This window comes from Octopus bimaculoides, chromosome 5 (assembly GCF_046866305.1).
Source record: "Octopus bimaculoides isolate indiv1 chromosome 5, ASM4686630v1, whole genome shotgun sequence".
Taxonomy (NCBI): domain Eukaryota; kingdom Metazoa; phylum Mollusca; class Cephalopoda; order Octopoda; family Octopodidae; genus Octopus; species Octopus bimaculoides.
Window position 1 is genome coordinate 97,774,742 of NC_142932.1, and position 22,151 is coordinate 97,796,892.

The 22,151-nt window shown below is 32.7% G+C and overlaps 1 non-coding gene and 1 pseudogene across 1 annotated transcript in view; both read left to right on the plus strand.

Moving 5' to 3' along the window:
- Positions 1-19,666, plus strand: part of LOC106883364 (uncharacterized) — a 78,521-nt gene extending 58,855 nt beyond the window's left edge. Inside the window, exon 3 of the transcript XR_016241979.1 lies at positions 15,942-19,666. This is a non-coding gene — a transcript (uncharacterized LOC106883364). The remainder of the gene's footprint in view (positions 1-15,941) is intronic.
- LOC149135659 (histone-lysine N-methyltransferase SETMAR pseudogene) lies at positions 76-5,358 on the plus strand (annotated as a pseudogene).
- Positions 19,667-22,151: the final 2,485 nt, after the last annotated feature.

Genomic DNA, 22,151 nt, shown 5'->3' on the forward strand with positions numbered 1-22,151 from the left:
TTTTATCTCTCAAATTCATGTTCTTTATCCAGTAAATTATATTTATGGTAATTTTCTCCAGTCACTGCAGTTCTGCTAACTAAGCAGTTGATGTCCCACTTCTCTATAGTATTACATTCTTGACATGAATTATGAAGTTTACTCTTTTTATGAAGAGTTGTTTTTCACTAGCAATGGTTGCAGCAATGCATCCATTATTTATAAATTGTTTATTCACTGTCAATCTACCCAAAATAATACATCTTGTATACACATTAATTGCACCAAATACTTACAATATCTACATAGCAATTTTAATTCAATGTACTTGTAACTTTGATATAATGTAGTTTAGGGGAAAAAGTGAATGACATAGAATTGTTCATAATGTGTAATTAGAAACTTAAAGTAAGGTAACAATGAACTATACATAATGAAGGATTCTAAAAATTAAGCGCATGTTTGTTGAGGCTTTGTTTACAGTTTCTTTCTTTTATGATATTGAATTCATTAAGAAATTTAGGATTGATTTCAAGGATAGGTGTCTGTAAGTGGTTAACCTAGTATTCATTGCAAATCTAGAAGAGGAAATCCTAAAAACTTTGTATAGTGTGTAAAATCCTGCAGTTAATGGATTAGTAGCCATATTCACTCTCTATGAATGTGATATTCTGTTGGTGTTGCCAACAATAGTTTTGCAAGAGATATAGTATGATTTCAGATAAATTGATAGACTTATTACTCAAACTATTGAATCTCTATCAATATGTATAAATAAGAGAGATAGAGAGATAATAGATGGTAGACTACCCTTTACAAATTCTTTTGTAATTGCTTTACTTCTTAGTATGTATACATTAGTAGTGTTAAAATTGTTACTTTTATATAAGTAATTCATATGCATCCAAAATTTAGATCTTGAGAGATTGTCTAAGTATATTTCTCTTTGTTAATTTGTTCTGTGCATATCATTTTTTGAAAAAATACTTAAATCATATTTGATTTTTTTTTCTTGTTTCAAGAAAAAGGAATTCATTTCTTTATAATATTTTATTGCTCTAGTTAAATCATCATTGCTTACTATATTGTAAAGTTTAGAGTTTGCTGTCCTATTTAGAAATATACTATGGGCATTTTAAAAACTCATAGTTTTCGCGTATATTCTTTCATCTTTATTTCACCAACATATCCTTATTAATATCAGTTTTATGTTTATTTTTCCCTGCTAGCATAGATCTATAAAGAGCTACCTTTCAGTTACATATTGCATCATATGAAGTCTTCCATGGGAACTTTTACCCCTAACTGACTTCTATATAGTCAAAAGCTATTATTGAGAAGGATGGATGAAATGCATAAAATTATTAATTTTCAAACTTTCTTCACTTCATATGAGTTTTGAGTTGCTATTAGAAATTAACCAGACGTGATCTCAGTGAGTGGCAGTTAGATATATTATATCCCGTATCTGTCATGGTTGAGTATGTACTTGTATGCCTTTGCTTTTACAACTTCAAAAATTTTTAGCATCTGTGAAAGTAAAATCTTTAATTTTATGTAAGGGTTCTCTTTTCCATCACCCCACTCTAGATAATCTTGTCATATGTCAATTACATCTGCTCCCACAGCAGCTGAAAGTAAGAGCCTACCTATTGTTTTCGTGTTCTGCCAAAGTCACTTAGATGCTTAATGTACTACTCTTGTAGTTATATCCTACCATCTTTTTACTTTTACATAGTTTTCTTTTCTGTTAATTTACAAATGATTGTGATTTTAAGAAGCTGTGTGAGATCTTAAAATGTAAATATTTTTGGATATAGTTTTATGAAAGTTCCTGCAGAAACTTTAAGTAGAAAACTGGTAGATTAAAATAGCTTTACTCTCTATTAAATTGGAAGAGTAGTAGTTTTTCATCAGCTTAATTTGGAAATTCAATATCTCAAATTAGTACATTTCCTATTTGCCATGTCTTTACATTGGGAAATAGTGGAAATTATTTTCTGTAAGAACTGATTAAAACATAACCACTTCTTACCTTCTTAGGTTTTGAAAAGGAGGTTATTTACTGTTCATACCTTTCTCATGTAGATTCATACAATATAAAAGTGTGTCAGTATATTTATCAGGTCATTAAGAATGAAATGTCTGATTTTCTTATGCACCAAGTTTGACAGTTGTTAACTCTAATGTTTTAGCCTGATAATTCTTTGTTTTACAACATTGAAGAGTTACATCACCACTTTTCGAAATGCAATTCATGGTGTTTGATTATATTGTGAGTTTTCTCTTATAAATCAATTTTTGTGAACTTATGGATAGATTAAATAGTCGTGTTGTTTATGAATATGAGTTCCGTCGTGGAACCAATGCATCCCAGACAGCTCGAAACATCAATGAGGTGTTTGGTGAAGATGTGGCAAATGAGCACACTGTACTTCGATGGTTTGAGAAATTCCGGTCTGGTGACTTTACTCTTGAAAATCAGCCCCATGGTAGACTAGAGACCAAGATGGATAATGATGAGCTGGAAACTGTAGTGGAAGCGGATACATCTCAAACTACACATGAGTTAGCAGCAAGGTTTGATGTTTCAATTCCAACTATATTGGACCATCTGAAACAAATCGGCAAGGTAAAGAAGCTGGACAAGTGGGTACCACATGAACTGAACGAGCATCAAATGACATGTCATCTTGAAATTTGCTGTTCTTTGCTGTCACAGCATAAAGGCAAACCATTTTTGCATCATATTGTTATGTGTGATGAAATATGGATTCTTTTCAACAATAGCAAGCATTCTTCATGGTAGTTGGATAGGGATGAAGTACTAAAACACAATCCAAAAAGAATATTCACCAAAAAAAAAAGCTAATGGTATCTGTTTGGTGGTTCAGCACTGGTGTCAGCTACTATCGCTTCAAGAGACCTGATAAGTCAGTTACAGCAGATGTATACATCAACCAACTGGATGAAATGATGAGTGAACTTGCAATTAAACAACCGAGATTGGTCAATAGAGACAGGCCAATTCTCTTGCAGGACGATGCTCAACCACATGTTGCACAAAGAACACTACTCAATTTACAGCAAGTGAACTTGGAAGTACTCTGTCATCCACCATATTCACCACACCTTGCACCAACTGACTGTCACGTTTTCCATATATTTGACAACATTTTGCAAGGACAAAACTTCAAATCTGAAGAAAACAGCCTTTTGTGATTTCATCACGTCTTGCTCTCCAGAATTCTTCACTGCCAGTGTAAATAAGCTACTGATAAAATGGCAAAATTGTATTGATAATTTAGGTGCATTTAGCTGCATTGCTTTTTGTTGCGATAAAGTAAAATAAACTTTCAGTTCAAAATCAGACATTTCATTCTTAATGACCTGATACTATCCAAATTTGAATGATGCTTAATTTTCTAATTATACCAAGCTAGATATATCAGATGATACATTCAGGTCATAAAAACAAATGGCTATCTTAATGATAAGAATGCAGTGTTATCTCATTATTATTATATTTATATTAGCATACACATGCTTACTTTTCTAATTTCAACTTCTGATTAAGAGTAAATTTATCTAACCTTACAATGTAGATAGTAATGTGAAGCAACGATAGTAACATTATTTTTATTTTATGCTATCATGGCCATTGTTAAGATTTTCCTGTACTGTAAGTGGAAGGAAAATTTCATATATGATGCTGTGCAAATGTTTCCAGATGATTCTGTACCCTTCATTTCGATAAAGGTGCTCATTAAAAGAGTACCTCCAAATTAACACTTGGTAACTTTTCTCTCTTTTTAAGTATCAACCCTGTAATCTAGAGATTTGAAGCTTTCACATCTCCCTCAAAGTCAAACCTTTCATCACCAATAATTATGTCATAGTAAATACATAGCCTGTAATTTCATTACAAGGTAATTAAATTGCATGCCAATACATCAACAATAAATTCATTGTCTTGCTTATTATGCATGAAGTAAATCCATCACTATGCATTAAAGAGTGCTTAGGTTGCATTTCATTAACAGTAAAAAAGAAATTCAGACCAAAAAATTCTCTCCTAAATCTGAAAATGTTTAGGTTCCAAAAAAGGAACAATCAAGAAATGAAATTGTAACTGAACAGCATATGGTTTGTGTGGAAATTCTGTATTAGGAAAAGGAAAATATAAAAGTAGTGCATTGAGATGTCAAAGTATCGTCAATGAATTTCCAAATATCGCAAAATAACAGATTAGTGAAGAGGCCTTACTCATTATTTGCTTTTCTAGAAGGTTTCTACAAATTCAAAATAGTGTTGTCTATTTACTAATCCTAATTTTTTTCTTTTCTATTTTTAAAAGTGACTTTTGTTTTTCTTTTTATATACATTCTACCAATAAAAAAACATGATGAATTTACAAATATTGTATTTAGTATGGTAATTTTTTTTACCGACAGTATATTGGTTCTTGATGTAATTACTTTGCCACAAAGAGTTTACAATGATCCTGTCAATCCTTGTTAAATGTGATTCAAATTCTCTTCTTTTCAAATCATTAATAATGGAATAAATTATCAACAAATAGTTCCACAAAAATATGTTTGCTTTTTTCATTGATTATAATTTTGGTTTCATTGAAGTTACCAACCTTACTGGTAACTTCTTCTATACTATTCACGATGCCCAGAAAATATTGAGATGGGTTGATACAGTTAGCATCAAATACTTCTGATGTAAATTGCATCTACTAAATCCCTTACTTATGGATGCATGTCCAAATAAGACTATAAGAACTCCAGTTTACCTTACAGGCAGAATCAGACATACATATGTTAGTACCTTCTTTGATTTCTATGTTATGTATTATCATAAACTAGGATGCTATATCTCCTACTTAATATTTTTTCTGTTAATAACTTTGTTGTTGACTTCTATAATTGTATCTATTCATTCAGAGACATTGTCAATTACTCTCTGTTCTTTCATAAAGTTAAAGTAACTAAACACTGTTTTAATTATAAACTAAAAAATTCTGAAATATTGTGTTACGCAAAATTTACAAATAAGTATTTTATAAAAAGTACTTTAAATGTTGTGTTATTGTTACTCTGACTACCTAATTGTTGCTATCAAAATAATTGAAAAAATTGCAGATAGTAGATGGTGCTTTCTCTGAGCATTGTTTCTGAGGGAACTGTTTTTTCTTTAGGAAAATAAGTCTATAAGATATCTTTTATCTTTTGTTTCAGTCATTAGACTGTGGCCATGCTGGGGCACCATCTTCAATTTTTAGTTGAATGAATTGACCACAGGACTTATTTTTTAAGCCTGGTACATACTCTATCAGTCTCTTTGCCGAACCGCTAGATTACAGGGATGTAAACACACCCTGGTCACCAAGTGGTGATGGGGGGGGGGGGGGCAGACAGACAGAAAGACACACACATAGATAATAGATATGTATACATATATATATATATATATATATATATATATATATATATATATATTTACACACACATCCTCTCTCTCTCTCTCTCTCTTTCTCTCTCTCTCTCTCTTTCTCTCTCTCTCTTTCTCTCTCTCTCTCTCTCTCTCTCTCTCTCCCCCTCTCCCCCTCTCTATATACACACACACAACGGGTTTCTTTCAGTTTCTGTCTTTCTGTCTACCAAATCCACTCACAAGGCTTTGGTTGGCCTGAGGCTATAGTAGTAGACACTTGCCCAAGGTGCCACACACTGGGACTGAACCCACAACCATGTGGTTGAGAAGCAAGCTTCTTACCGCACACCAAAATTTAACTACTAGAACTTATAAGTAAATCATTGTCAAAAAGTTTTCTGAACTTTTACAATTCAATTTAAATGGAAAGTATTGCACAATTTTGTACATGTGTGAGCATGCGCACACACACGCACAGACACTTGATAGAAACAAACCCTTAAGTGTACTTTTACATGAATTCACAATGAAAATTTTTCATGATATTATAAAAAATGGCACATAAAAATGTAACCTATGCCAACCTGCTGGAAAAAGAATAAAGGATAAAGCAATTTTTTCTTGTGGTACTGACTGAATCCATATAAAATTGTTTGCCTATTAAATCTCTTAAGTTTCAGTCATTCATTATACATCAACACAGCTATCAAATATAATCCATTTTTATATAACATTCTTGCAAATAAGCCAAATTCTTATCAAGATGGAAGTAAAATTTCAATGAAAATTAACTATGAAATTTTATGCATTAAATTCAAGCCAACTAGAGAAAGTAAATGATGAGGAGTTATTAGTTTTTCTTTCAGAGAAGTTTTGGACTCTGTCATTTAGCACTGAAGTTAAGTAACATGCTTCACTTACTTTAAAAAAAACGTTCAAGTTTATATAAGTGAACAGAAATTCTTTTATTTCTTTACACAAGTCAGATTGCCTTAGAAATAAAAAAAAATTTGCAGTATGGGAGAAAATTGTTGGCTTTTGCTTATGACATAAGCAGTTTAAGCAGTTCCAACTGGGAATTGAAATCAAGCTCAGTTTCTTGAGGCCATACAATTGCACCATAGTGCTTATTACTTCATAAATGGAAAGTGATGTATACTGTTTAACAATATACATCCAAAATTGCAGTATTTATATAATAACCTACAAAAACATAGAAAGCTGGGAAATTAATGTTATGAACCAAAGCAATAAGGTATTATTTTACAATTTTCTAAATATTTTTCATATTCATCAGTATTTATTTTATTGTTGAGAAATTTATGGACTATATTCAACTGTAAATGGCTTAACATTTGTATCTCTCTTTTACTCTTTTACTTGTTTCAGTCATTTGACTGCAGCCATGCTGGAGCACCGCCTTTAGTCGAGCAAATCGACCCCAGGACTTATTCTTTGTAAGCCTAGTACTTATTCTATCAGTCTCTTTTGCCAAACCACTAAGTTACGGAGACATAAACACACCAGCATCGGTTGTCAAGCGATGTTGGGGGGGGGCGAACACAGACACACAAACACACACACACACACATACACACATATATATATACACACACACACACATACACACATATATATACACACACACACACACACACACACACACACACACACACACACACACACACGACGGGCTTCTTTCAGTTTCTGTCTACCAAATTCACTCACAAGGCATTGGTCAGCCCGAGGCTATAGTAGAAGACACTTGCCCAAGGTGCCACACAGTGAGACTGAACCCAGGACCATGTGGTTGGTAAGCAAGCTACTTACCACACAGCCACTCATATGCCTATATGTATTTGTTTTGAAAATTAGTTTTTTAGGTAACTAGTCATGTGTTTTTTTTTTTGTTTTTTTTTAAATAGTCTTCATTGTGTGAAGAGACAGTATTTAAATCTTGCTTGCTGGCGAACTTCTTCATCTGATAAACTTTTTTTTAAATTTTTCAAGATTAAAAACAAAAATAGTAAAAAGAAATTTCATATTTGTTTCAAATAAATTTGTTAGCCTTTGAAGTATTAAACCTACGTGGTGTTTGTAGTATTTTGATCAGATGCAAGGCCAGTTTTATTTCAGTATATTACTGGTAGATATTTAACTGAGTATAGAAGTTTGAAGAGGAATGTTGACAATTAGATATGATAGTCATTGTCATCATCATTGTTTAATGTCCGCTTTCCATGCTGGCATGGGTTGGACGTTTTGACTGAGGACTGGCAAGCCAGGAGGCTGCACCAAGCTCCAATAGTATGTATTGTAATATATTTAGTTTGGTGCTCCACGCTTTCAGCTACTTGTTCTATAGCTGTTATTTGTACTGATAAAAGGTGATCATCACTAATGATTTAACCCATGCAAACATGGTAAACTGAACATTAATATGATGATGTTGATGGTGATGATTCATATAATTTACCTCAATGTTGTCTTGTTTCCAACATCTGCATTATTACTCTCTTTATCAGCTTTTAAAATCCTTTTGGCATTGTGATCTGAATTGTCATGATTTTTATTAATTTTTTTTATTTTCTGCAAAATCAGATTTTGTTAATATTATTTAAAAATAGAAAATGCTAGAAATTAAACCATTATGCAAAACTGGAACATAGAATTCTTCATGCTATTAAGACTTTGAAATTTTCACAGAATTGCTTTCTAGAAGTTATCATAATAACAACACCCAGTAAAATAAATTTTTCAGGATAGTAACCGCATAGTTGAAGATGAATGAAGAAAAACAAAGATCTCCAGTCATCATTATCATTGTTCTATCTATGTACACATCAGTGGATGTGTATATAGTACCAAACTGTTTTCGAATTAGAAATCTTTATTTTGGACCAAATAATAATACTAGACCTTTGATGCATGTACATGTGTCAGTGCCTGAATGATTCCTAGTTAAAATTCAAATTGGTATCATGTATACACCTAGGAATATGACAAAGATGAAACACATTGAAACCTCATTTCAAAATAAATATTTAAAAGATGTTTCATCTCTATTGATGAGATTAATAGCTTGAAAATTAATAATCTTATTACTCTTGAACATTTACCTTACCCAGTTTCTTTTAGTTCTTTTGGGCACCAATTATTGATGTACCATATTATTTTGCTTTTTAGGGACTCTTAGTTTTAAAGTGAATATTATTAACATGAAGTTAATGACTGAAGTTATTTTATTTAACAAAATAATTGCATTCATTAGTTACACTTTCCACACTAAGTTGGTAAAGAGGACAACTTTCTTTGTTTCCGTTGATAGATGCTTGACTACATGTATCCTGTATATAGGAAATATGTTGGGAAAGTGTATTAGTCAAATTTGGTACAGAAGGCACATGGGTATAGCCTTAAGTAGGTAATCATTCTGGTATTACAGTTATATACTCTATTGATAGACTGTATTATTGTTAAGAGGAATGATAGAATCATTAAAAATAGACTTACAATAAGCAACATGGCAGCAGCTGAAAGCGCTCTGTATACTCTGCAAACTGAAGAAACCTATGCAGATGGACCAGTTCTTGGTACAAAGTTTTTGTACCACTACCTCAAAGACTGAGATATGGTAAGTGTACCAGGGTATAATTAGTCATAGTATAGCATCAAAATATTATTAACTCTGATGCAGGGAAGCTATAGGCTTGTTATTAAGACAGAAGAATTATGTTTTTGTGTGTTTTGAAATGTTAAGAAACTAATGTCTGTTGCACAAACTCCAGAAAGCCAGCTGATAATAATGGAAAACATGGAGGCCAAAATGGTTTTGTGATAGCTAATTTTCACATAGTGCTAGCAAACATTTATGTAGACAGTTGGGAACAGCATAGAATACATTTGAGCATACCTAAGGATCAATGTACTGTAAACTATTGACCAGTTCTGTAGCTGGGGTAGTATCACAGTTAATATATATCATAACATTGGAGTAGCATATTACATTTGGCCGTAAGAGAAATGGAGCAGGTTTAGAAGTAATGAAGAAAAAGACACAGTTCATAGAATAATAGGCAAAAGTTAGGTATGTCTAACAAGAAATATGGCCAGAAAAAGATTCCTTGATGTCCTGAAAGGAGAGAGGCTAGAAATGTTTTGAATTTATTTATTTGATCACAGAAATATGTTGCCTTTGGATGTTACTTGCAGTAAGGATTAACTCATTCTTGGAAGTGTTTCGGTCACATCAGAGAATATTGGATCTCAAAGGGATAGAGAACTGATATAAGGAAATTGTACATTGTCACCAAGGAAAAAAAATATATATATTAAAACAACGATGATTCCTGTATATTTTAGTTTAAATGATATAATGATTTGTTGGATAAATTAATAAGTAAGAATACAGAATTGTACATTCTGTTTAATGTTTTACTTGCCATCATGTTGTGGATGGATAAACTACTAGTGTGTATATGAGTATGATGGTGTTTGACATATTCCTTTTGTTCCTTTTACTTATTTCAGTCACTAGATTGCAGCCATGCTGGGATACTGCTTTGAAGAATTTTTAGTCGAATGTATCAACCCTTGTATTCATATTTTTTTAAAGCCTGGTACTTGTTCTATTGGTTCTTTTGCCAAACCACTAAGTTACACGGACATAAACACACCAGCACTGGCTGTCAAGCAGTGGTGTGGTGGTGGTAGTGGGGGGACACAGAGAGAAAGAGAGCAAACACACACACACGGCAGGTTTCTTTCGGTTTCCATCTACTAAACCCACTCACAAGGCTTTGATCAGCCCAAACCATGTTGTTGGGAAGCAATCTTCTTACCACATGGCCACATCTGTACTTATATGATGATTGTGTTTGTGTGTATATGGATGTTTCATTTTATATCTACTTTCAAGTACTAGCATGAACTGGACAGGTTATCATAGCCCAAGTCAGTTCTTTACATAACTACCCTCCTACATTTCATATTTGGCATGGTTTCAATGGTTGGTTGTCCTTCCTAACACCAGCCACTTTACAAAGTATATTGGGTAAATTTTATTGTGGTAGCAGTACTATAAAAATTATTTTGCCTTTGGCAAGAGTAGTGTCTCCTCTACCCTATACTGTTTCTGCTTGTTCAAGGTAACCTGAGTGAAAGGATGAATAGAAGAGACAGTCAATGTGGGGGAATCAGGATGAACGTACGAAGCAGAGTGATGGTAATGAGAGAGTTCTTGAAAGGAGTAATAGAAGAGAGCCAGTGATATATAACTACCGTTAGTTGTTGGCAGGTGTTGAATAGGAACACAGTGTGAGTGGCATGATGTAAGGGAAGAGTTATAGGAAGGAGACAGGATGATGTTAAAGAAGTGAAAGAGAGTAGTGAATGTCAACAATGAGTGACAGAGAAAGGAATTGTGTGTGTGTGTGTGTGTGTGTGTGTGTGTGTGTGAATGAGTGATAAGTAAGCAAAAAGATGGCTGATGTTGAGAGAGTGAGTAAACATAGGTACAGGTAAGAGTGATAGTGCTCCATAATGATGAGGTAGGGAATAATAAGAGAGGGAGTGATGGTTAATAATAAAGAAGGGTGGTGTTAGGGACAGTTGAAACAAATAGATCCTTAATTATACTGACAGTGTGGCAAGAAAAAGAAGTCATAGATGAAGGTAGAAGATTGGATGTAGACAGATATAATGCCATCCCTCATTAAACAGGAAACCTGATAGATGAGAAGGTATGAAAGAGAAGGAAGAGGGAAACTTCACAAAAACATAAAGGGCAAGAGACCCAGATGTAGATTTATATGCCATTTTCAATTACCAGCAACACCAATTTCTTGTCCATTTTCACCAAGTATGTATAGGCCAACATTCTCCAGTGCAACCTTTTCAGTACTCATTTCATGAGATTTAGCCGTTTGAGGTCAGTCTTCACTTTGGCTCATGTTTTCCTAGCTCTCCCATTTCTTACAGGTTCCATCAACTTTGAAAGCTTGGCACTTCTTTATACAACTCGTGCATCAGCTGCCCATATCAGCTCAGTCTTCTCTCTTACATACGTCCGGTTCCTCTTATATATCATTTTTTTCCTCTTGGTTCACTGGTTCTCCATCATTTATGCGCACTAGCATTATACATTCTACATAGTATGCTTGCTTCACTTCTTTACAGCCTTCACTTCTACATTCAAGGCACCCTTACCACTACATCACACTTAGTATACAATCTGCTGGGTGCGTGTGTGTATTTACATTAAGCTACGGATGCTTGCATAAAAAAACAATACCACAACAGAAAATTTAATACATATAGCAAAATGAAATGTATTAAATGATAAAGTCTATATGCGATAACACATTATAACTTGGTAGCATATCTAGGAGTGCTGCAAAGTCATCGGACAATCAAAATACTTGAGTGTCTAGCTCTAATATCAGCTACATATATGATTTATATGGTAAAGAACATAACTCATTACATATATTACTTGGGATAAGTTATTTGAGTTAATTAAAAGTAAACTTTGTAGTAGTAAATTTGGAAAAGTTAAGTTGAAATCATGAAAGTATTGATGAGTGTATTAAATATCTTGCTTTACTGGCAAAGGATTGACAGTGTATAGAGATTGGAAATTTCATTTTGGGATAAAATTGAAGATAGAGAGTACCACTGCTCTTGGTAAATAGTTAAGTATTGATTCAATCAGTCAAGCTGTGATATAATCTTCCAATCTTACAGTAGATACTTAGTAGTGACATTTGGTAAAGATCTGATTTGACATTTTGAAAGTCTGGATTTATTGAGTATGAGGTTCCTTCCAGTTATGTATAACCCTCAACATTTTGTGCCATTTTTTTTTATATGGTCTTGGTCTCTCAAGGATCTATCTACTTGATTTCAAATGTAGTAGCATGTTCTTTCAATTACCAGACACAATGATATAGTTTAACTGCATTCCTGTATTTCTGAAGAAAGAAGTCTGGTTAAAGTATACCTCCTATCTTACTGACATAGTGTTTAAGCATAATGTTTGAGTATGATTTGGTGGAGGTGATCTCTATCTCGTAGATAATCATTTCAGCATTACATGACTAAGTAGGGCATGCATTATTTCTATTGAAATAGTTCTTGGCATTGGTTGTTGAGTAGAAATGTTTATTAATGCTATTGGTGGTTGAGCAGAAATGTTTATTAATGCTGTGAAATTTTTAGCAATGTTAGACTTAGTATTTAAAGAGAAGAAATCTGTAAATCAGGTAATGTTGCAGTATCTCTTTCCATTGGATGGGAGTGGTAATTTAGTGTTAAGGTGTATATGAAATTTTATATTTAAAATGTACTAGTTTCTTGTGATTTATGTGGTAGTTGCATTATTGAAGATTAGTGGAAGTAATGGCTGTTAGAGTGCTCAGATATTGCCAGCCCATCATCTCTATATAAATCTACAACTTTTGTAGTGAATATATTTCATATTTCTAAATAAAGTGTGACTGAAGTTTCCTGACATAGAATGGACACTCATATTTATGTATGCATGCATGTGCTTATGTGTGTGCATGCAATATATATATATATTCAGGGGTTGGACAAAATAATGGGAACACCTAGCATCATAATTTTGAAATATCTATAAAACCGTGAAAAGCTTGTTTATTTTTGTTTTTTGATTTATTATTAGTGTTGCTTAATATGTTTTGCTAAAATTGCTGTTTCTTTTCAAAGTGGTCAAATTGTTGGTGCTTGTATGGCAGGCGCTAGTGTAACGAAAACAGTCGAAATGTTTGGTGTATCAAGAAGTACTGTCTCGAAAGCAATGACAGCCTTTGAGAAAGAGGGAAAAACCTCCTCATTGAAACAAAATTCCAGAAGAAAACCAAAGCTTTCAAATAGGGACTGTTGGACTCTTACGCGAATTGTTAGAAAGGATCACAAAAGTAGAGCTCCCAAAATTACTGCAGAGCTTAATGACCACCTCGAGAACCCAGTTTCCACAAAAACTGTTCGCTGGGAGCTGCACAAAACCAGATTTCATGGGAGTGCTGCAATCAGAACACCACTACTTTCAAGTACAAATGTTGCAAAGCGTTCAGAGTGGAGTAAAAACCTACAGAATTGGTCCTTAGAGCAGTGGAAGAATGTTATTTTCTTGGACAAGTCATCTTTTACCATATTTCCGACCACCTGCCGAGTATATGTGTGGAGACAGCCAAAAGAAGCATGTAAAAGTACCCATTACACTTTCGGAGTGGTTGGCATTAGAAAGGGCATCCAACTGTAGTAATTATCAAATCAGACTGGAGCATGATGCAGCCTTCCAGCTTGCCAGCTCTGGTCAAACCATCCAACCCATGCCAGCATGGACAACAGACGTTAAATGATGGTGATCACTCACACACACACACACACACACACACACACGCACACGCACACACTATAAGATGTGGATTCAGAGAGTCAAATGATTATGGAACTTCTGCTTATGACACCAACCAGACCACATGGCACTGACAACCAAGTGAACTGTGATAGTGAAGAGTAAGGTTGTATTAGTGAAGCAAGGAGATGAAACAAAAAAGTAAGGGAGTAAGGGAAGGGAGAAACAAGAAAAAACAAAGAGTAACTGTGAAGAAGTTATGCTTTTCTGTCAACATCATTAGGTGAGGTCATGCTATTAGACAATACCTGTTAAACAACAGTCATAAATTCAACCATCATTCTGCCCCTATCAGATTTTCTAATCCATGCCTAATCAAAGTAACCTACTCCTTAACTCTCATACTACCTCTGCCACCTGTAATTGAAACCAACTCCATCAATTCTTTGCTGACTATTTTTGGAGGAAAATGTACTTCATCTCTTCCTCACTCAAGAAAGTTAATTGGATCTTCTCTTAGGTCTGTCTTTTAACATCTTTCACAATTTAACCCTATTACCTTCAAGTCTGCTGTACAGGTAAAGAACAGTGTTAGAGCACAATGAATAAAATGCTTGTCATCATCAGCCTTGAGGCAACCTCCCCCTCCCCATTGCTGTGCAAACACTCACCTTCTCAGTTAAATTACAACTTGGCTTTCTTGTGCCATGTAAGAACATGTTTACTAACTTTGAAGATCCAACTAAGATGTTTTTGCAAGCAACACTTCTGCAAATAAGGCTGCAAACTTTGTTGCTAATTTCTTCCCAGTCTGACACTGGACATGTACAAACATATCCAGGCAGCTCTGAATATGTGCCTGTATGCATGTATGTGTGTACACATGCATGCATGCGCCCCCCCCCCCCCCCCGAATTTCTTTTCTTGAACTTGCTCGCTCTACCACTGAAAGCAAAATTTATTCAGTTACTATAATTCAACAATACAACCCTTTCAAGCAGCAAACTCCTAAACTAGCCCCTATCTTTGTCAGACTCTTCGATTTGGATATCATAATTTATGGAAATATATAATTTGTACTTCTCAAAGGAAGGCAACTTTTCAGATTCCACCAATTCCTGACCTGCCACTTTTAATTCCTACATCTCCTTAAGTATTGAAAACAGCCATTGACTACCAGTATGGTTTCTGTAGAACCACTTCTGGGGGATCTTCTTTAGTAAGAGAACTTAATATCACTTTTGTATCATTCAAGCAGTTTACCCTCTCTAGCCATTGGCTGGTCTCAAATCATCTGATGTTCCTTGTCCATCAGTCAGAAATCTATCAAATGCCTAGCTGATATTTTTCTATTTACTATGTATAGCCACTTCATATTAATCTTCAGAGCGTCTTATAATTTAGTCCCTTTTCTAAGTCTTCTAAATTCATTAACTTCATCTCACTTTGATTCTATAAAAATACTTTGTTTTTTCTTTATTTTTATGAAAATGATCTTAACAGCTGGTCATTTTGTGTTTGTAAAATGTGATGAAGGTTGGGGCTAGTTATCTTCAGAAGCCTAAAAGTGGATGTTGCAGTAATAATCTGCACTAATGTTATGAGATAAATGAAAAATTTTGAATAAGTAATTTTTCTTGGTAAAATTTTTTTAAAATTTAAATTTTGCTATTCCATACAAGTATCATGTCCGTGTTCAGCTCCAGATCAGCTTTATCATTTTTTTAATTTCAAAACAAACTACATTATTGAATGTGTCTTTTTAAGATGGTAGTGTGTTTGTGGGAGATTTGGTTGTTCTTTCTAGGTCAACAGACTGCATAGAAATTCCCTGTGTAATTTGAGTAGGTAAAAATATATTAATAAAATAGTGCTGCAGAGTGTGCCTAAATGCATTTAAACTGGTAGGACGTATATATATATATATATATAAAAGATAATATGCTATCAGATTGGCATGATGTGAGGTTTCTTTGTTGAAGACTCACCCACTTATATTCATTAGCAGAGAAACTATTTTATTTAGTAATCATTAATATCATTATTATTCTATTTTTCTTTATCAATAGTTTGTTTAAACATTTTAGTATCCTTGTAGTTCACTTGGCATCTTTATTATATCTCCTTCATGTACTTGTAGGTGAAGGTTGGCAGCCATGGATGACAAGCTAATACTTTGTACTTTTCAATATAGGACAGCCATTTTTCACTCAGGTGGCTGTTCCTGCTACAATGTAAAGGTATTACTTTTATCATTGAGCCTGTGTATGGTACTGTGAACACTTTATGCCAATCCCTCTTTTCTTTTGTGCTGCACTTCTCACCTTTGTGACCTTTAAACATTTCTTAGAGTCTTAATAGAATCTGTTTTGCTTTTCAACATTGACCCATTTTCCTTATGAAGATAAGCTAACCCTATTAATAATTTGTATTCAGAGTTAAAAAAAAGTATGAATATATTTTATTTTCCTCATATTTTGTAACTACCTTTTGCACTATACAATCTTAAAATTTGCTTTTTAAGATGTATATCTATATGGAATTAATTTTCCCTAATTTCTGTTTTGGCAAAGCAGTCTTTAAAAAATATTTTGAACATTCTTTTTCAACTAGTCTTAACATAAACCAGCTGTTGATTGTATTTTCTGTGATTGAAGAATTTCTTACATATTTTTTTCTTTTATAATTAATGTGTTATTTTGACTTTCTCAATAAAACTAACATATGTTCCTTTGTTTATAGAAATTAACAATTGAGGAAATAGGTACATGTAATGCTATGCTCTTTTATGTTCATTATTCTCCAAAATATTTTAAGTGTATTTAAGTCTTTTCTGTAGATAATGCCCCTCATTTACCATTTTCCTTGGTTTCACAATTTTTTTAAATTGGAAGAATACATTCTCTCTTTTTGCTACAAATGAATAAATATTGAGTTCCTATCTGCAATTTAGCTACTCTCTAAAATGACTTTATCATGGTTATATAATAATTTGTCCATCAGCTCTTTAGTTTCACAATTATTGTTAGCTGATATCAGTTTCAAAATGAACTGTCAGGAACTGAGTACAGATCTGTTAAATTCAAACATAGAACTGACATATCTTTATATATGCTTATTGAGGTATTTTGTGGACAGTGATAGGTTCTTTTGGCAATTATTTTCTTTTGTGTAGCAACTCTATACAAGCATACATACGTCCTCAATTCTTTATCAGGCCATGTCAATGCAACTGTCTTAAGTGTTCTTTCTTTTGAAATAAGATTCTTAGCACACATTTATTTATTCTATTGGCATAATAACTGAGACAGAGCTATGAAGAACTCATTGTTATTCATTTAAGATTTTATTGCAGATTTACACTGTATATAAGAAGCATAGTTCAAATTTACTAATTAAGCTGCCGGTCCTTATTTTGCACATCCATGGACAGCATCATATTTAATATAAACTGATATATGCTATTGTATTAATGATAACTATTGCTCCAATAGATAACAGCTGTCTAAGGCAATTTGAAAAAAATGTAGTTAGAACTTGTTTGGGTGGTAGTGTCAGGGTTATTTACTTGTATTTTAGTTTTGAAATATTTTTACTTTTGATTGTGTGAAACCTGGGGAGGATTTTCTTGCTCCTTGAGATATTTTATAATTTCTCTTTAATTCTTATCTAATGAAAATCTGACGGAATTTGGAATGTAGGGTTACACCATTTGTAGATACTTCCCTGTTGTAAACCAGTGAAGAAAACTGTAGTCACTCAACCTACAAGAAATAGTAGTCAAATCTGACCCACACTATCTTAGTAAAAAAATGATACATGAGATAATGTGGTTCTGGGTTCCATATACATAGATGAGATGGTGATGGCTGGAATGACTTAGATTACAGGTCTATCCAATTAGAAGCTGACCTGGAACTAAACAACAACTACAGCTTTTATATTCCTATGCTCTCTGCTTTATTTAGACAACATGAAGAACCAAATAGAAGAAAATATGGATCTTTTTTAAAACGGGGGCTACATTTTTCATTAACGAAACACTTTGAAACTTGGAACACTGGTAGAATGTGTCATATAAAACATCTTTTTCTCTTAGTCTTCTTAAAAAAAAACAGAAATCCATAAGTTATTCCATGTGAAAGTTGTCGTATTTCTGTAATTTCAACCAATCACTGACGTCCATCCAGCCGATATACATTAAGTGCCGACTACATAAACAAACAATTCTGAAACAATTAACCCTAACCCTAACCGTAGGGTTAGGGTTAGGGTTAAAGCAAATTTAAAATGAAAACAGCAAATAAAACGAAGGTATGGAGATTAAATACGCTTTACATCGCTTAATCAGCCAAAGGAGTAAATGTAAACAACTGAATACTTGTCAGTGATTGGTTGAAATTATCGAAATAAGACAATTTTTTACATGAAATAAAGTCGAATACAAAAATATTTTTCTGTTCTATAACACAAAATAGATAAGCATACGAAGTTTGAAAGTCTTTCCGTACCAAAAACACTACGTAAAACATTAATGAAAAATGTGGCCCCTGTTTTAAAATAGATCTGAAAATATTGCCAGATTTAAAACTGGATGCTATTCATAGGAGATTGGTTGGAATTTTATTATAAGAAATGAATTGCATGCTGATCCTTTCAGGTGTTCTTGTAAATAACTTCATTATGGAATACTTTCTCTGTAAGATAAAGAATGTGGTTCCTCTTATCGTATCAGTAAACTCATAATACAAAGATTATGAGTTTCTTGAGGGATATTGGATTTGTTGTTTGTATAAAGTTATGTTAGAGTACTTTGAAAATGCTTTTACTTGGGATAGTTACTTTAAAAATTATTTTTTATAATGTGGTTAAAAAAGTTACCGAAACCTATATGAAAATGCTAAATGGGAGGTTAGGATGGTCACTTTGATAATTGATAAATTTACATTTGATGTTAAAAAAAAATTCTCAGGCTTCTCCAGTTTATTCTGTTTTTAAAATTCAGATTATGATAACAACTGGTAAGCAATTTTCAGAACTGAATATAATAAAACAAGTTCTAAAATACATATGGTAGGGAATAAATAAGAATTGTAAAACAAGTTGAGTCCAAGAGTTATGTGAAATCTAAGACCAAAAGCAAACACTTTCCATTATTCTAATGTACTAATGCAACAAACATTGACAACTAAAACCCAAATCTATGATTGGTTGCAGGAAGCGATAAATTATTTAACTATGCTGACTACCATTGTTCAGCCAATAATATATTCCAGCATACTCCCAACTATGAAATAAGTGAAAGAATTTGGAATTGTTATCTATTTAGACAAATACAAAGATAAGTGTTGCACTGTGTTAATGAACCATTTTGTGAAAAATGGAATACTTAGGGATGAATTAGCTGAGTATGATACATTCATTGGATTTGTGACAGATTAATAAAAACAAAACTGCATGCAATGGAACTGAAAGAACAATTAGAGGTATTGAATGACTGGAGAGATTGTTATGATGACAACGAAAATAATTCAATACCAAGTGGTATAGTTCTGATAAAATATCCTGGATATGATATTTTAGATGATTTATTTTCAAGTTCATTCTAGGCAACTTTAAAATTTAACTTCACTTTTGCATTTTGTTATTGATTTTCATACTAGAAACAATGTTAAAATTCAAATGTATTTTGCTAATTTTAGCTTTACAACTGGTATATTTCTATTTATTTTTTTAACAATTAATATGGCTCATGATGTAACAAATTACCATATTGACACTATAGTTTGGATATATTTAAATTACTGAAAAAGATTGAAACTGTTTTATGCCTAAAATAAAGTGCTAAAAAGTTTGTATATGTGATCTTTTGTGTTAGAATATTATATAATTTTTTTCTGACTGGTGCATAAGTAGTCTCTCACTTATATTTATGAAGTAGTCCTGTTTTAACAGTTTTCTTGGACCATTTTATGTAACATAAACTAAGTATAAAATGCAAATAACAATATAAATTTTTCTCAGAGAAAGTTATGAGTAAAGCTAAGTTTTTAAAATTAGACAAGGGTGGATATTTGTGATTTCTCATTTTTTTTAGACATTGTTTGATATTATTATACATTGAGAAATTCAGACTGGTGTTCTTATAGTAGTATAGTCATGTTTCAGCTATTGTACTTTTTCAGGTCGCTGTCACGTTCAATAATTTTCTCAGAATTTCAAACTGAAACGTCTATTAAAATCCACAGTGGTAAATTGTTCTCTTTCTATTGTCTGCACCAAGGATATTCTATTTCTTATCGCTCTACTTGTGATTTTGTTTGCTAACTTGTTCTCTCGAACTAGAGGGTATGTACCAACTCACACCCACTAGCTAAACTGCCACATTTACATTCACTATTCCACTAGAGCCATTTTTTTATGGTATGGACAGCAGAATGAGAACATAAATTCACAAAAGGTTTCAGTTCAAAATTCTGAGAATCATATTGAATGTGAAAGCTGAAGAGTACATAGTCAAATCATTGTGCTTATAACAGCCAAGGTAACACTACTTCAAATATGTCAGTGTGTAATTCTAGTGAAGTTGTATCAAATTTAGGCATTGAAAGTTTTCGATAATGAAGCTATGTCAACATTTCTTTACTGACAAAAGTTATATTTGCTTGAATTTGTTTTCAGTATTTATTACCCATAAATGTTTATATCTACGTGTGTGATAATAATTTTTTATCTGGTGTTTACTGATGTTTAATGACCAAGAAATTAGAAAGGAAGCTAAAGCTTTTGATAGTATCTTCCTCTTATGAAAGGAACAGCCTCTTACCAAAGGAACAGCCCAAATTCTCTTTCTGTATAAAAGAGAAAATATATAATTTAGATCAAAGTTGTAAAATGATGCAGGGTTAGGATACATAGAAATGTACTGCATTGCAGACATGATCAACCCATGGCAGCTTGAGAAAAAAAAGAATATCAAATACTCTCTCTCTCTCTCTCTCTCTCTCTCTCTCTCTCTCTTTCTCTTTTACATACATACATACATACATACATACGTGCCTGTATACAAGTTGATGCACCTGAAAAAAGCATTTCAGTTTTAGATTTTTTTTTTTTCATCACATTTCAAACAGTCATTGGCTATCATTTAATTTTCGCTGGATGAAACGGATCTAAGAAAACTTGTATTTCATATTATTATTTATATTTAGTTTGGTAAAAATTGAAAGTAGTATAACCATATATGCTGTGAAGAAATATTTTGATGTTAATGAAACTGATGTTTCAGATTTAACATTGAAGTTGACTACTGCAAATTCATCACACCTGATCTTTTGGACATAACATTGTACATTATTACATTTTATGTCTTATTACTTCTCATAGGATAATTTTTTATTTGAAAAGTTAGCCAGAATTATTAATATCACTTTAGTCAATGACTTTCAGAAAGTTTCTATTTGTGCTGGAATACCTGTATGATTAAAATCACTTTGCAGATCTGTTGTATTATTTCCTTAACTAAAGAGTGAAATTTGATTGAGGGAATTCATAGAACTTATCAAATGTGTATATTTGTATGTATAGATTGATAGATATGGGATGGCAGAATTGGTACATTGAATGAAGATATCATGTGGTATTTCTTTTGCTTCAGTCACCTCTCTTGTGTTCAGTTAACTGGTTTTCAACCCCTATGGGAGAGATAAAAACAAAAACTAGACAACTTAATAAGTAGATTTAATATAGTAGATTCAAATCCTTAAATGACATAGAAGTATATGGATATTTCTTATGTAATAGGAGTATATCTTAAGCATTATTATGGGAGACACTATATCTAATGTATATCTTAAGCGTTATTGTTTCCATTGGAAAATTTTTTCATGGTATCTGTTCATTGAAACAGTATAAGTCTAATGTGACATGGTCTAGACTGCATGTGAATGACCCAAAAAGATCAGAAGAATCAAAGGTGGTAATGTTTCTGAGGAGCATATGTGGTGAGAAGTAAAGTGAAAAGAATTAATAAAAGATTGATCAGAGAGAAGCTTAACAATTCCTGGTGTAGTATAACAGTCTGGCACAAATCTCTCTATCCCAGAGATAGAACAGACAACTTTGCTTGGTATTTTCAGTTTCAGATGGATACATTGAAACTAGGGTAAATTATTTTATAGATATTGTAATTCTTCCAAACTGTTAATTGCCATATCTTTGATACTAACTGCTTCGTTTAATATTAGATTGTACTTTATTTTGCTACATGTCAAGTTTAGTATCTAATTTTCCATATTTCTTTTAGATAGGTCTGCTGAGCTACTGTAATCTTCATAGCAAGCATTAGTAG